General features: G+C 47.6%; 1 long non-coding RNA gene across 1 annotated transcript; it reads right to left on the bottom strand.

The window, feature by feature from the left end:
• Positions 1 to 3,718: 3,718 nt before the first annotated feature.
• Positions 3,719 to 7,975, bottom strand: LOC118352429 (uncharacterized). The gene is made up of 3 exons (XR_004809560.2): positions 7,273 to 7,975; positions 5,511 to 5,743; positions 3,719 to 4,480 (listed from the first exon to the last, which is right to left on the bottom strand). It is a non-coding gene; the product is annotated as an uncharacterized LOC118352429 (long non-coding RNA).
• Between the last annotated feature and the right edge of the window lie 5,188 nt (positions 7,976 to 13,163).

Here is a 13,163-nt window from a genome sequence, read left to right as displayed (position 1 = left end):
AGGCTCTGGCCATATCCTGGAACCTACTGATTCAGACTGTCTGTGGGTGAGTCCTGGGAATCTGCATTTTGACCAGCTCCCTGGGTGGTGCTGGTGGCCACCAGGGTTGGCGATGCTCTTGGCCCCCCAGGGGGACGGCGCATTGTCATTCTCCCCTGAACGATGGTAGCGCTGAGCCCCAATTAACTCACAGCCCCGTTTCGCCTTTGTTCTCTCTTTGATTCTTCCGCTTTCTGCCCTGGATTCTTTTTTTTTTTTTTTTTTGTATATTTTTTTATTGGAGTTCGATTTGCCAACATATAGCATATCACCCAGTGCTCAACCCGTCAAGTGCCCCCCTCAGTGCCTGTCACCAGTCACCCCAAGCCCCCTCCCGCCTCCCCTTCCACTACCCCCTGTTCGTTTCCCAGAGTTAGGAGTCTCTCATGTCCTGTCTCCCTTTCTGATATCTCCCACTCATTTTCTCTCCTTTCCCCTTTAATCCCTTTCACTATTTTTTATATTCCCCAAATGAACGAGACCATATAATGTTTGAACGAGACCATATAATGTTTGTCCTTCTCCGACTGACTTACTTCACTCAGCATAATACCCTCCAGCTCCATCCACATCGAAGCAAATGCTGGGTATTTGTCGTTTCTAATGGCTGAGGAATATCCCACTGTATACATAGACCACAGCTTCTTTATCCATTCATCTTTCGATGGACCCCGAGGCTCCTTCCACAGTTTGGCTATTGTGGACATTGCTGCTAGAAACATTGGGGTGCGGGTGTCTCGGTCTTTCACTGCATCTGTATCTTTGGGGTAAATTCTCAGTAGTTCTGCCCTGGATTCTAATCAAACCTGAAGTTCCAGAAGCATTCCCTGTTCCCCTAAATGCATTGCCTCCCAGACTTGGCTGGCCACAAATACCCCAAAAGGATTTTTTTTAAACAAAGAAAAGCTGGGGGCTTCCTTGTTTTCACCAAAATGTGATTGCTAGTTTATTTTGGGGGGTGTATTGCCTGTCAGGACCACTGCTGCCTGGTTTATGGGCCATTATCTGATCTATTTCTTTGTGAAGTATGTTCTATTGTCAGCTCCATTCTACAGATGAAGACACTGAGGTTCTGAGTGGTGAGTGCTTGCCCATGTCACACAGCTGTGTGGAGGCAGAGCTGGATGTAATGTAGTTATTCTTGGGGCTTTGCTTTCAACCACTGCTCTCTGTTACCTTCAGAGGTGGAGGGAGAGCCACTTGGTAGGCCTGCCCTGGACATCTGTGAGCTGCAGGGCAAGAGGACACAGGAGGGACGCCTGGGTGGCCCAGTGGTGGAGCATTTGCCTTCAGCTCGGGGCATGATCCTGGGGTCCTGGGACTGAGTCCTGCATCAGACTCCCCACAGGGAGCCTGCTTCTCCCTCTGCCTGTGTCTTTGCCTCTCTCTGTGTCTCTCATGAATAAATAAATAAAATCTTAAAAAAAAGAGAGGACACCAGGAGACCCACACACTGGATGCCCGAAATTTAAACATTACAATGCAAACTAACAAACTATTACATAAAAATGCATCCTGGATTCTAATCTTGACATATACCACACATGACAACAAAATAGAGAAATTTGTAATAGGGTGCTATTTAATGATTCAAAATCAGCAAACTATCAAAGATGACTGAATTTACTTTATTTATTTATTTTTTATTAATTAATTTATTTTTTATTGGAGTTCGATTTGCCAACATATAGCATATCACCCAGTGCTCATCCTGTCAAGTGCCCCCCTCAGTGCCCGTCACCCAGCCACCCCCACCCCCGGCCACCTCCCCTTCCACTACCCTTTGTTCATTTCCCAGAGTTAGGTGTCTCTCATGTTTTGTCACCCTCACTGATATTTTCACTCATTTTCTCGCCTTTCCCTTTCACTAATTTTTATATTCCCCAAATGAATGAGACCATATAATGTTTGTCCTTTTCCGATTGACTTATTTCACTCCAGGTCAAGACATGGTCTTCTGTTATGGGCTGCTGCTGTTTGGATGAGCAATCACATAAAGGCATATAGAATTCACAAGTTGCTGTATATTCATAATGTAAAAGTGTATTTTCTTCCTTTCATTTTAGCAAGATGACTATGTGGTCATAATCAATATTTTCAGATAATTTGTAATCTATTGGTGATACTACCAAATTAGGAATTTTTTTTTTCACCAGGCATGGTACTCCTTAGTTTTTCTCTGAAATGAATTTTTGTTTTTCATTGGGGTATAATTTACATATAATAAAACTCATTCTAAATCGAACATTTCAATGAATTGTAAACAAATGTATAAAGTCATGTATTACCTTTATCAAGATTTTCATAGTTATTTAAAAATTAATTTCATATTGAAGAAACTTTGTTCTATTAAGGTAATCATTACTGGAATTATTAATAAATGTTTTAAAGCAATCTTCATATTTGGAAATAAACCATGGATTTTAAATTTCATGTTTAAACTTTATAATTGAGTCACATATGGTAAATTACTGATATTGCAGAGAGTGCTGTGCACTTATTTGACTCTCTGTTTCTTCTCACCCCTCCTCCTGGTTCTGCCAATAGAATTTTCTTCTTATTATTATTAACCAACAGTATCCCCAGTGCTGAGAACAGTACTGGCAGAAAGTAGATGTTCAATAAATATTTGCTAGGTAAATAAATGTAATTTGAGCTCAAAGGTATTCTGAGTTCTATGTGATTCTGCTTTGTTCTCAAACAGGACGCAGGATTTTTAAAAAATATATTTTATTATTTATTCATGAGAGACAGAGAGAGAGAGAGAAAGAGAGAGAGAGAGACAGAGAGAGAGAGAGGCAGAGACACAGGCAGAGGGAGAAACAGGCTCCCTGTGAGGAGTCCGATACAGGACTCCATCCCAGGACCCCGGGATCACGCCCTGAGCCAAAGGCAGACGCTCAACCACTGAGCCACCCAGGTGCCCCAGGATGCTGGATTTTATAAATGTATTTGTAAGCAAGGTTCAATCTGCCTTTAGGAGAGACAACACCTCAAATTAGATTATGAGGCACTTGCTTACCTGTCATGTGAAACCATGCCTCCTTTCAGTGCTCTTCACGGATAGGACATTGGATTTTCTGGTGCTTTCCAGCGGGTGGCCAACCTGGTCTGCTATATAGGAGGGGTCTTAAGGCAACAAGTCCTTTTGGGCTGAGGAGGCTGCATCCTCTTTGATGTGCCAGTAGTAAAGGCCACTGCAGAAGGTGGGGGCCATGCCAGCTAGTGTGGCACAAAGAGACTAAGGCAGTCCCCAGTGACCCCACCTTCTGGTAGTCACACTGGTGTGCAATCCCTTCCCCTTGAGTGTGGCCAGGATCTACGACTTGCTCCTAACAGAATATGGAATACAGCATGGGATGTTACTTCCATGGTTACATTGTATCAGGCTATGGTTACATTGTATCAGGCTGTAACTAGCCTCTCTCCCTAGGGGACTCTCCCTTGCTGGCTTTGATAAAGCCAGTTGCCATACTGGGGAGGCCCATTTGACAAGGAACTGAGGTTGAGGATGTCTCATTGGCTAACGGATGGCCAGCTGGGAACTGAGGCTCTTAGAGCCCAACAGCCCAAAAGGAACTGGATCCTGCCAACAACATGAGTCCCTTAAATTATAAGCTTGGAAACAGGATGTTCCTCAACTTTCAGATGAGACCCCAACCTTGGCCAAACCTAGATTGTGGGCTGGTGGGAGACTCTGCAAGAGAGGAGCCCGCTAAACTCTGCCTGAATCCCTGATGCACAGAAATTGTGAGAGAGTAAGTACAACACGTTTTAAGGTGCTAAGTTCGTGGCGATTTGTTATGTAGCAATAGATAAGAAATACAGCCAAGGAGGAGGAAGGCCTCCTTTATATTGATTTAGACGCTCCACTTTATTGATGTTACTTTATGAACTCTGTATAACATTTAACAGCTCCGATAACTGGTTTCTCCTATTCACAGATTAAAAAAAAAAAAAAAACAACCACCACCCAAGACTCATAATTTACGGGACTTGTACAAGATCACACAGTTTTAATATATAATTATATGTATCACAATTATAATATAATGTAATATAACGTAATGCAATGGAATAGATGTGATGCTTGGCACAGAGCTTGACACATATGAAGTACTTAGTAAAATGTTGGCGGCTTTTGTTATTATTATGGTTGTTACTGGAAAAAGAAGTGTTCTAGGGACCAGGAAACCAATAATCCCAGTCCATATTTGGGCAGGACGCTTTCCATCTGGGTCTCAGTTTCCACATTATAAAATGAGGGGAGTTTCTTCCTCGAAGATACTGGCCGACAAGCTTCTCTCCCATGGTGTTTCCTGCCAGCTAACAACCATTCGAGTGGTGAGTCATCCTCTCCCTTCTAGTTGGGCCACGTGTGTTACCCCCGTCTGACCAGTTCAGCCTGTTAGAGCTCCTCTCCCCCAAACTGCGAACTGCGCTGGGAAAAACAAACAAGGAACAAATACATCCTTTCCCTCCAGTCCGAGCTCCGTGAGCTCTCAGCCCCAGCCCCTCGATCACTCCCAGCTGCTGGGCTGGGGCTCTTTCCTCTCAGCATAGGGATGGGGCCAGCCTAGATTTAGAGACCCGGGTTCAAATCCTAACTCCACCACTTAACTAGCTGGATAACTTCTCCTCTTTGAGCCTCACCTATAACACGGGGAAGAGAGAGCGTACCCCTTTGGGTTGTTGTGTTAAAGGGGAGTATTGTGGACCGTGTTCCGCAGAAATACCCAGGGCACGGAAGGGATTTTAAAAGGCTCTGCTTGTTACGATTAAGTCCTCACGATTCCTCCTGGTTGGAATGAGACTTTGCTCTCGAGGACCACACGGGATCCAGCACCAGGGCAGATTTTCATTTGATTTTACTGCCTCAGTTTCTCCAAGGCAGCAGCTTTTCCCAGAACATTTCCCCAAGGTCAAAGTGATATAGCCAGTGCTTCCGATGGAGGGCGGGCACTCAAGGATCACTGGCCATCTCAGGTGGCAGAGAAAGATTGCTTCCTGGAGAAGATCACCTCTGACCAGTGGTTTTCTTCTCTTCTGGGACAGAGCACGTTGCTGGTGCATTTAGAAAACCATGTTCATCTTTGGAAACTTTGTTGATCCGAATCCCAGCTGACTGCCTTCCTGGGCCCTTGATTCTTGACCTTTTAAATGCCCTGGAGCCAGCCTGTCTGCTGCTAGTGTCCAAAGAGCCACTAATGGGTAAACAAGGCGTTCTGATAGAGGAGGGATTGGGCTGGCTGGATCTCATCAGAGAAGATTCTATCAGCCTCCGTACACACTTCTGCCCAAAATGATGCCCATAACCCTGAAGTTACAAGCGGGGGGCGGGAGGGGGATTTGTTCTCACCCCAAGGATATGGAGATGGAGCTGGAAGAGGACACAGAGAGTGTGTTGCGAGGGTGTGGGAAAGCCGTGGATGCATGTGCTGGGAGGCGAGGATACCCCTTTCTCGGCTCACCTGCTGTGCTCGGAGCCTCAGAGCAGCAGTCTGCAGCCACTGGAAGTGCAGGCAGTGATGAGCGTCTCTGCGCTATGTGGGGAGACTGTTTCCTGCCTCAGTGAGTGATTAGACCCTCCCAGGGAGTCCTCATCTCTTGGACTCTTCCTGCGTTCTGTAGAGTGCCGATAGCAACCTGTGCCCAGCAGGTGCTCAGTAAATGCTTCGTGGGTCTGAGTACTTCCATGTGGGGCCTGTTACAAAAGTCGGGCAAAAGTGTTCAGGAACACATCCCTCAACATTAGAGTCCAGCTCTGTTCATTCCATGGTCTTTATCAGGTCAAGTGCCTTCCAAGATTGGGGGCCAATTTTCCTTTCTACCCTCCTCCTACGTACCACCACGGATACAAGGCTCCCTCCAACCTGAGCACAAAGGTCGAGTAATTTGCAACTAGAATCCTGTGAATCCAGTTCTCAGAATCCTAGCTTGGAGTTTGGGGTTTACGAGCTGGAACAATGACAGGACGTTTCAGCAGCCACCCTCGGTCAGTAGGCCCTAAGGTAGCAGTTAAGAATCTGTGCTTGGAAGTCCAGAAAAACCTGAGTGCAGTTTCTGCTTTTCTCACCTCCTGCTCTCTGAGCCTCACCATCATCACTAGAAAGTGAGGATAATACGACCTTCCCTGGGAGATCACTGGGCGGGTTAAATGAGGTCATGGACGTTCGGTACCTGCCACAAAGTACACACCCCAAAGATGGTCGATCGCCTTCGGGGCGCCTGGGTGGCTCAGTCAGTGGAGGGTCTGACTCTTAATTTCGGCTCAGGTCATGATCTCGGGGTCCTGTGATTGAGCCCAACGTTGTGTTGGGCTCCGCACTCAGTGGGGGGTCTGTCTGGGATTCTCTCCCTCCCCCCCTCCCTCCTCTTTCTCTCCCTCTCTAAATAAATAAATAAATAAATAAATAAATAAATAAATAAATAAGTTTAATAAAAGATGGTCACCCTGATTGCATTATTTTCATCTCTACTATCATCATCATTAATCATTATCACGAACTATTTCTTAGGATGATTCATTCTTCCAGGGTAGTGGCCCGGGGCATCTGGGAGTGCTTCCTGGAAGAAGGGATCCCAACCTGGGATGGGACATCTGAGGGGCAAACCTCAAGCCCTTCTCCGCCACGAGGCTCTAGGTCAGGCCTAGGGTAACGCAGTGGCGCTCAGGCTCCCGAAACAGATGCCAGGACGAGGGTGCTGATATGCACGGGGCATCGAGCCTGTTGCTGGGACTTAGGCTAATTATATCTGGCAGCTCATTGCCCCCAGAGCCGTGCCTGCCCACGGGAGGACGGATCCCGTTTCTGTCTCCTGAGTAAGCTGACTCGGGCCATCTTCAGAGTTCTCTCTGTCCCACCCCCTGCACTTTGGCAGCTGCGCGTGGACGGGGTGGGGGCGGGCAGCGGAGGGGAGGCTGTGGCTGTGGGGGCCTTTCGTGTGGGAAGGCGTCCCTGAGCTCCTGGAAACACCCCCTGGATTTGGAAATAGAAAGATCAGGAATGTTCAGCTGTTTGTGGGTCATTCTGACCTCCTCCCAGGTCAGGTCACACATGTGCTCCTCGCGGCCACACACGCCAGCAGAAATTAGATACCAGACGCCGCGCTCCCACTCCTCGCCCTGGTTCTCGGCTCCGCTCCACCTCCGCTCACCAGGTCGCTCCCGACACAAGCGCCCGGTCCCTGTCTCTCCCTTTCTGCTGGGGACGGAAGGCGAGGGTCACTCACCTGCGGACACGCCTTCCACGCTTCCCTCTTGCTCAGGCGGAGTTCCTCAGCCTCCGAGGCTCTGCGTGACCTGGCCCAGCCCACCTTTCCAGCCCCCTGTCCCTCTCTTTCCACAGCCACAGTGTCCCCCCCGCGGGCCATAGACCCTGCTCTTCTGTCCTCTTCACAGGACTCGCTCCTCTCTTCCTTCCCATCCCAGGTTGGGATCCCTTCTTCCAGGAAGCACTCCCGGATGCCCCAAGGCTGCGAGCACTGCCCTTGTGTGTGCTCCCCCAGGGATGTCGCTGCCAAGGTGACTTTGCCACTGCCTGTCTGCTCACCTGTGTCCTCCGCGAGACTCAGAGCCGGGACCCTGTGTGGCTATAGAGCTTGCTTATGGGCTTCTGTGTCGGGTCCTCCCCTTCACACACTTACCTTCAGCCGTGATCAGAACTATCATTCTTGGTCACAAACCTGAGATAAAGTGGGGGCATCGGAGTCCCAGATTTTGAGGTGCCTGAGCAGCCAGGTATCTTCCGTGTGTCCCTCCAAATCCTCTCCATCACTGCACAGACCTGTGCCCTCTGGCCTCCTGGGGGCTTGACCAAGGGGATCAAGAGGAGGATCAAGGGGATCAAGGGGATCAAGGGGAGCTGTGCCTTCATGAAATTACCCCCTTCGGGTGTGTTACCTGTTCCGGGGGTGTGGGGGAATGATGCAGGTAACAAAAATGATACACCTGACAAACTCTGACACGCTCTGATGTGGCCTGACTGATGGATCATGCGACCCGGCGCTGGGCGTAATTATTAGGGTTACTATTTACAGAACTGATGTAAGGATCCCAGCTGCCAGCACCAGTTTCCGAGTGAATTGGTCTGTATCCACTATCTCCCTTCATTTCACAAGTCCACAAACTGGGGGTTTCCTCGTTTCCTCGATGTGAGAAACAGGACACCCTGATCGAGTGAGCACAGTGGGGTACAATCCAGGCTAGCCTCTTTCTCTCTCCTTTCCTTGTCCACAACCACCCGCCAGGAGGTGGCATATCTTTGAACCCATTTTACAGATGAATAGACTGAGGCAAAGCAATTTGATGATCCCAGGACCACCCAGGGAGTCGGAGATGGAGGTGAGGATTCCAATCCACATCGATCTGACCCAAAGCCTGGGCCTTCACTACTCGTGCCCTGGACCTCCCTTCAGGGTGAGCCTCATGGAGACACAGGCTGTTCCTACAATACCTGCTGGTCATGTGAAGGATGAGAGGAGCACTCTGTTGACAGGGAGGACGATGTGTCCAGGTTGCCTCGGACCTAGGGCCCAGGGAGACATCTCTCTTCTCCTTCTCCTCCTCTGCCCGACTGCAGGACCAGTGTGCATGTCACCCCCAGACGGAGGCTCTCACCCCTACAGCTGGGTGGATCCAGGGGAGACTTTGCCAGTGCCCAAAGGCAGGTGGACTTTGGAGCCTGGCTTGGGGTAGTCCTGGGGACACTGCTTGGTTTAAGTTTCTATAAATGTTCCAGAAACTTGTGGTAGCCACCAGAACGAGCTTGCAGCCCTTTACCAACAGGGAGCATGACTCCCCCAGGGCTCCGGCTGCTGCTCTGACATCCAGGGATGTTTGGGGAGGTCTGGCTTCCCCACGGGCTGCCCCAGGCAATGACTGAGTGAGGAGGGATACTGAGGCAGGTCTGTTCCCGGGAGACACAGGGTCCTCTGCCAGTGACTCTGCTCTAAGGCTCCCCAGGGGTTTCGCTGACCTTTCCTGAGGCCACACGGTGGTCCAGCTTTGACCCAGGCTTTCCCCACTCAGACGTGATTCTCAAGCCCCCTAGCCATGGTGGCTCACACAGACAGCCCCCCGTGGAGATCCTTTACCAACGGTGCTGCGATGGTGTCTGCTTGTCAGAGGACGTGGACTAACCTACACACAGGCACACCGCCCCAGAATCGGGGTGGGGGGTGGGGTTCACAAGTCCCAGGGGAGCCACAGCAGCTGTACTGGGGGCCAGAGGAACGGGAGTGGGACTCTGGTGGGAGGCTGGGGTCTTCCCAAGTTCCTCTATGCCATTTTCTTTCTTTTCTTTTTTCTCTTTTTTTAGATTTTATTTATTTATGAGACACACACAGAGAGACAGAGAGAGAGAGGGAGGCAGAGACACAGGCAGAGGGAGGAGCAGACTCCCCGCAGGGAGCCCGAGTGGGACCTGATCCCAGAACCCTGGGATCATACCCTGAACCAAAGGCAGTCGCTCAACTGCTGAGCCACCCAGGCCCCCCCCGCCCCGTGCCATTTTCAAAGAGAGAAAAGCTCCCTCCAGACTCCCGTGGGTAAGAGGAGTGCTGTGTAGAGGGCTCAGAGCTTCCCAAGGTCTCTGTGGGGAAGGACGGCAGCGCGACCTTGCCTACAGTGTGCCACGCGTGGGTTCCCTGACCTGTCCGGTGCTCATGCCCCTGACCTGTGAACTGGGTAAGAATCCTTCCATCCTCAAAGGGTGTTCGGAGCAGGAAACAGAGCAGGTGTGTAATGGACTTTGCGTATCGTCTGGCAAACAATTTCCCTGATACATGGTGACAATATGGGGTCCCAACTTCTGAAAACTTGTTCACATCCCTCAAAAGTCTATAGATTCACAACTTTCCTTCCCTGAAGCTAGGAATGGATTGAGCTTGACGGCAAGGGCTTTTTGAATGGTCATAACCCTCCTGAACCCTAGAAATGTTGTCACAGGTGGGGTCGAGAAAGCTTGGTTTCAGATTCTGGTGCCACAGCTGCTTCTGCGAGGAATGTTGAGCAGGTGACGCGGCAACTCTGCACCTCAGTTTGTTCATCTGTAAAATGGGCCTAAGGATAGGATCTACTTCGTGAGGTTGGTGGGGGTGTGAATACAGAGTTTAGCCCAGTGCCTGGAACACAGTGAGGGTTCAGTAATGAACAGCAGTGTCTATAACCCTAACTATTATTGTCATTGCTATTAATAATCTTCTGAGCTTAATGCAGCTCTGATCCCTGCACCTGAGTCTTTGGACTTTGGGGGTAGAATTTGAGTGGACGTCCAGGCTGATCTGGGGCCAGGTTACCTGTCTTTGGCTCCGCCCTCCAGCGGTCCCTGTTCTCATCTCCTCAGCCAGCGAAGGGGAGGAACCACGCCTTGTTCAGCCTCCTGAACATCTGAGAGATGTTCTCCCTGCCACCCCCTCATTTTTCTGTGAAATGGGAACATCTGCTCATTCCAAGCACCCAGGGATGCCTGGCCATCAGTGAGAGGCTCTGAAAAAAAATTAATTAACAACGTGGGGTCAGGAACAGGTAGGGTTAGGGAACGGGTCAGCCCTCAGCAAATATAAAATGCTAAATAATAAATAGCTTTTATCCATTTGCTTAAATCACTCCTCATATTGATTTGGCTTAATGAGGCCACAGAGCCTCAAATGAACCAAGACATATGTTCTCAATTTCATCACTTGAGAAATTTCATCATGGTTCAAAACAGGCAGAAAGTCTTTGAGTCTAATTTTGAGACCTTCCCTGACCATTATTGGTTTTAAGAGATCTGGGAGTTGCTTTGTCTTTATTTTGAATTACACTTCTCATCACTCTTTGATTTATTTTTTCTTGTGCAAGTTGTTAGACACAAATCTAGGTACTCCCTGATTTGTGTGGAAGGGAGAAAGAAGAAGGAATGATTGCTCCGGCACACTGTGATCTCGGAATACTTGCTGTGTGCCAGGCACGGCGCCAACAGTTCCCGATGGATCATTTCATTTAATTCTCTCTAGCAGCCTGTGAGGTGGGTACAATGACTCCCAATGGGCCTAGACCCTAGTTATGAACCATAATTGGCTTAATTTCCCAGATTTCTTTGCAGCTGGGAGGGTATGGGACTCAAGTCTGTCCAAAAGGTCGATGGCATGAGATTCTGGGAAAACTATTTATTCTTCCAGAAGAAGAGGGGACAGATAGAGCACTTTCTTCGTCCACTTTTTTCCTGCCTTGGATTTGGATGTGATGGCTGGAGCTGTGGCAGCTGCTTTCGGCAGCTACTGAACCAGAACATGTAGTTGACCATTTCCAGAATCTTTGTTATGTAAGACAAATGAATTCCTATTAAACTAAGTCACCGCAGTGAGATACTCTATTACCCGAAGCTGAATGCATTCCTAATGGATGAGAGGATGATTCCAAACCTTTCACTCAAATGCAAAATAAAGTCCTGATACTTATAGGCTAGAACTGACTCAGTCCCTCTTCCCTCACAGACTTGAAGACCTTTTATTCATGCCAGAATGAAACATGAATGTACCCATTTTGAAAGATGGTAGTGCAGAGGAATGAGGAGCAAGGATTCACCATTCAAAATTTCAAAGTGGATCCAAGAGCCTTGAAGTACACACTGTGGCTTCCCTTTAGAGACCGCGCGCTGTCTCTCACTGGCTTACCACACCATCCATAGTCCTCAGAAGGATGAAAGAGCCATACTGATGCTGCCAGAACCCTAGCCAGTGGTTCCAGAGAGTCTAGAGGGTTGAAACCCAGCACTTAAGGCTTCCATGCTCTTCTTCTGGCTTGGAAATTTATGCCACAGCTCAGAAATCCTGGAATTTATTGAACGGTGATTTATGACTATCAGAGGTGCTTATGCAGTAAAGTTGCTTACATCTTCATGACGATGGCAGATCCCGCTCAGAGCCTCCAAATGGCCAACATTCCGAATATTGTCTGTGTACACACATCCATCAATGCTCAAGCAGGGACTTTATGCTGACAGAGAGTGTCGTTGAGAGCGAGGGGGTAGGAAGGAAGACTTACCAGGAAATGTCAAGATATTTTCTTCCCCAAAGGAAACCACCAAGTCATTAATTCCAAATGTTGAATATAGTGGAGCTTTCTCTAACAAAGGGGCTGACTTATAGTTAGCCTTTCAAGCTTGACTCTATGCATTTTCAGCATCTCTCACTTGTTCAAAACCCATTTTAACTCAATTTTGTTAGCTATAAATATCTTGATCCAAGACATAATTCCATCATCATAAGACACTATTTTCAGATTTGAGATTTCCTTTTGTGTTTTTCCCCCTAAGGCTTTATTTGCCTTTCATTTCAATGAAGATGGTTCTTACATTGCTTTTTTTTCCCAGGCTCCTTTAGCCATTCCATTTCTTTTTTGTGCTATTGTCAGAAGTTTCCTGTTCTTTCTAGTCATTTAAAAAAAAAAAAAAGCTAATTCTTATTAGTCTTTACCTATGCTAGACACTATTGTAATATCTTTACATGTATTGATTCAGTTAATCCTCTAAACACCCTTTGGAGTAAGTACAGTTATTTATCTCCATCTTACAGAAGAGAAAACTGAAGCACAGAGAGGTTAGCTAACTTACCCAAGGACACACAACAAATACACAACCAGGCTAAGAATCAAACTGGGCAGTTTTGTTACACTTTCAATGAAGGTTCTCCTTCTACCCCTTTCTCTTTGCCTGGCTCATTCTTGCTCATTGGTTTCTTTGAGGACCTTTCTTGGCACCCCCACAGTGTGATCTAGATGCGCCAGCTCTGTGTGTATATTACCGTACACTGCAATAGCTGATTTCCTTGTCTGTCTCCCCCATCAGACTGCAAGCCCTTTATATAATATATACCCATAGTAAAACAAGTATTAGAAACACCAAAAAGTATGAAGTATAAAAAAGAAAACAAAGAACACTCCAAGTCTTTGGTAACATCTAGGCATCTCTCCTATTTAGAAATTTTTATATATGGAATATAATAGAAATAATATGTATATAATATGTAAGTAATCTATGAAATTTCTCTTATATATTATATATAATTATAAACTTCTATATTATATAAAGCTTATATAAAACTTGTACGAACAGGGCAGCCCCAGTGGCCCAGTGGTTTAG

This window comes from Canis lupus, chromosome 26 (assembly GCF_003254725.2).
Source record: "Canis lupus dingo isolate Sandy chromosome 26, ASM325472v2, whole genome shotgun sequence".
NCBI lineage: Eukaryota > Metazoa > Chordata > Mammalia > Carnivora > Canidae > Canis > Canis lupus.
This window is presented reverse-complemented; position numbering and strand designations above follow the sequence as displayed.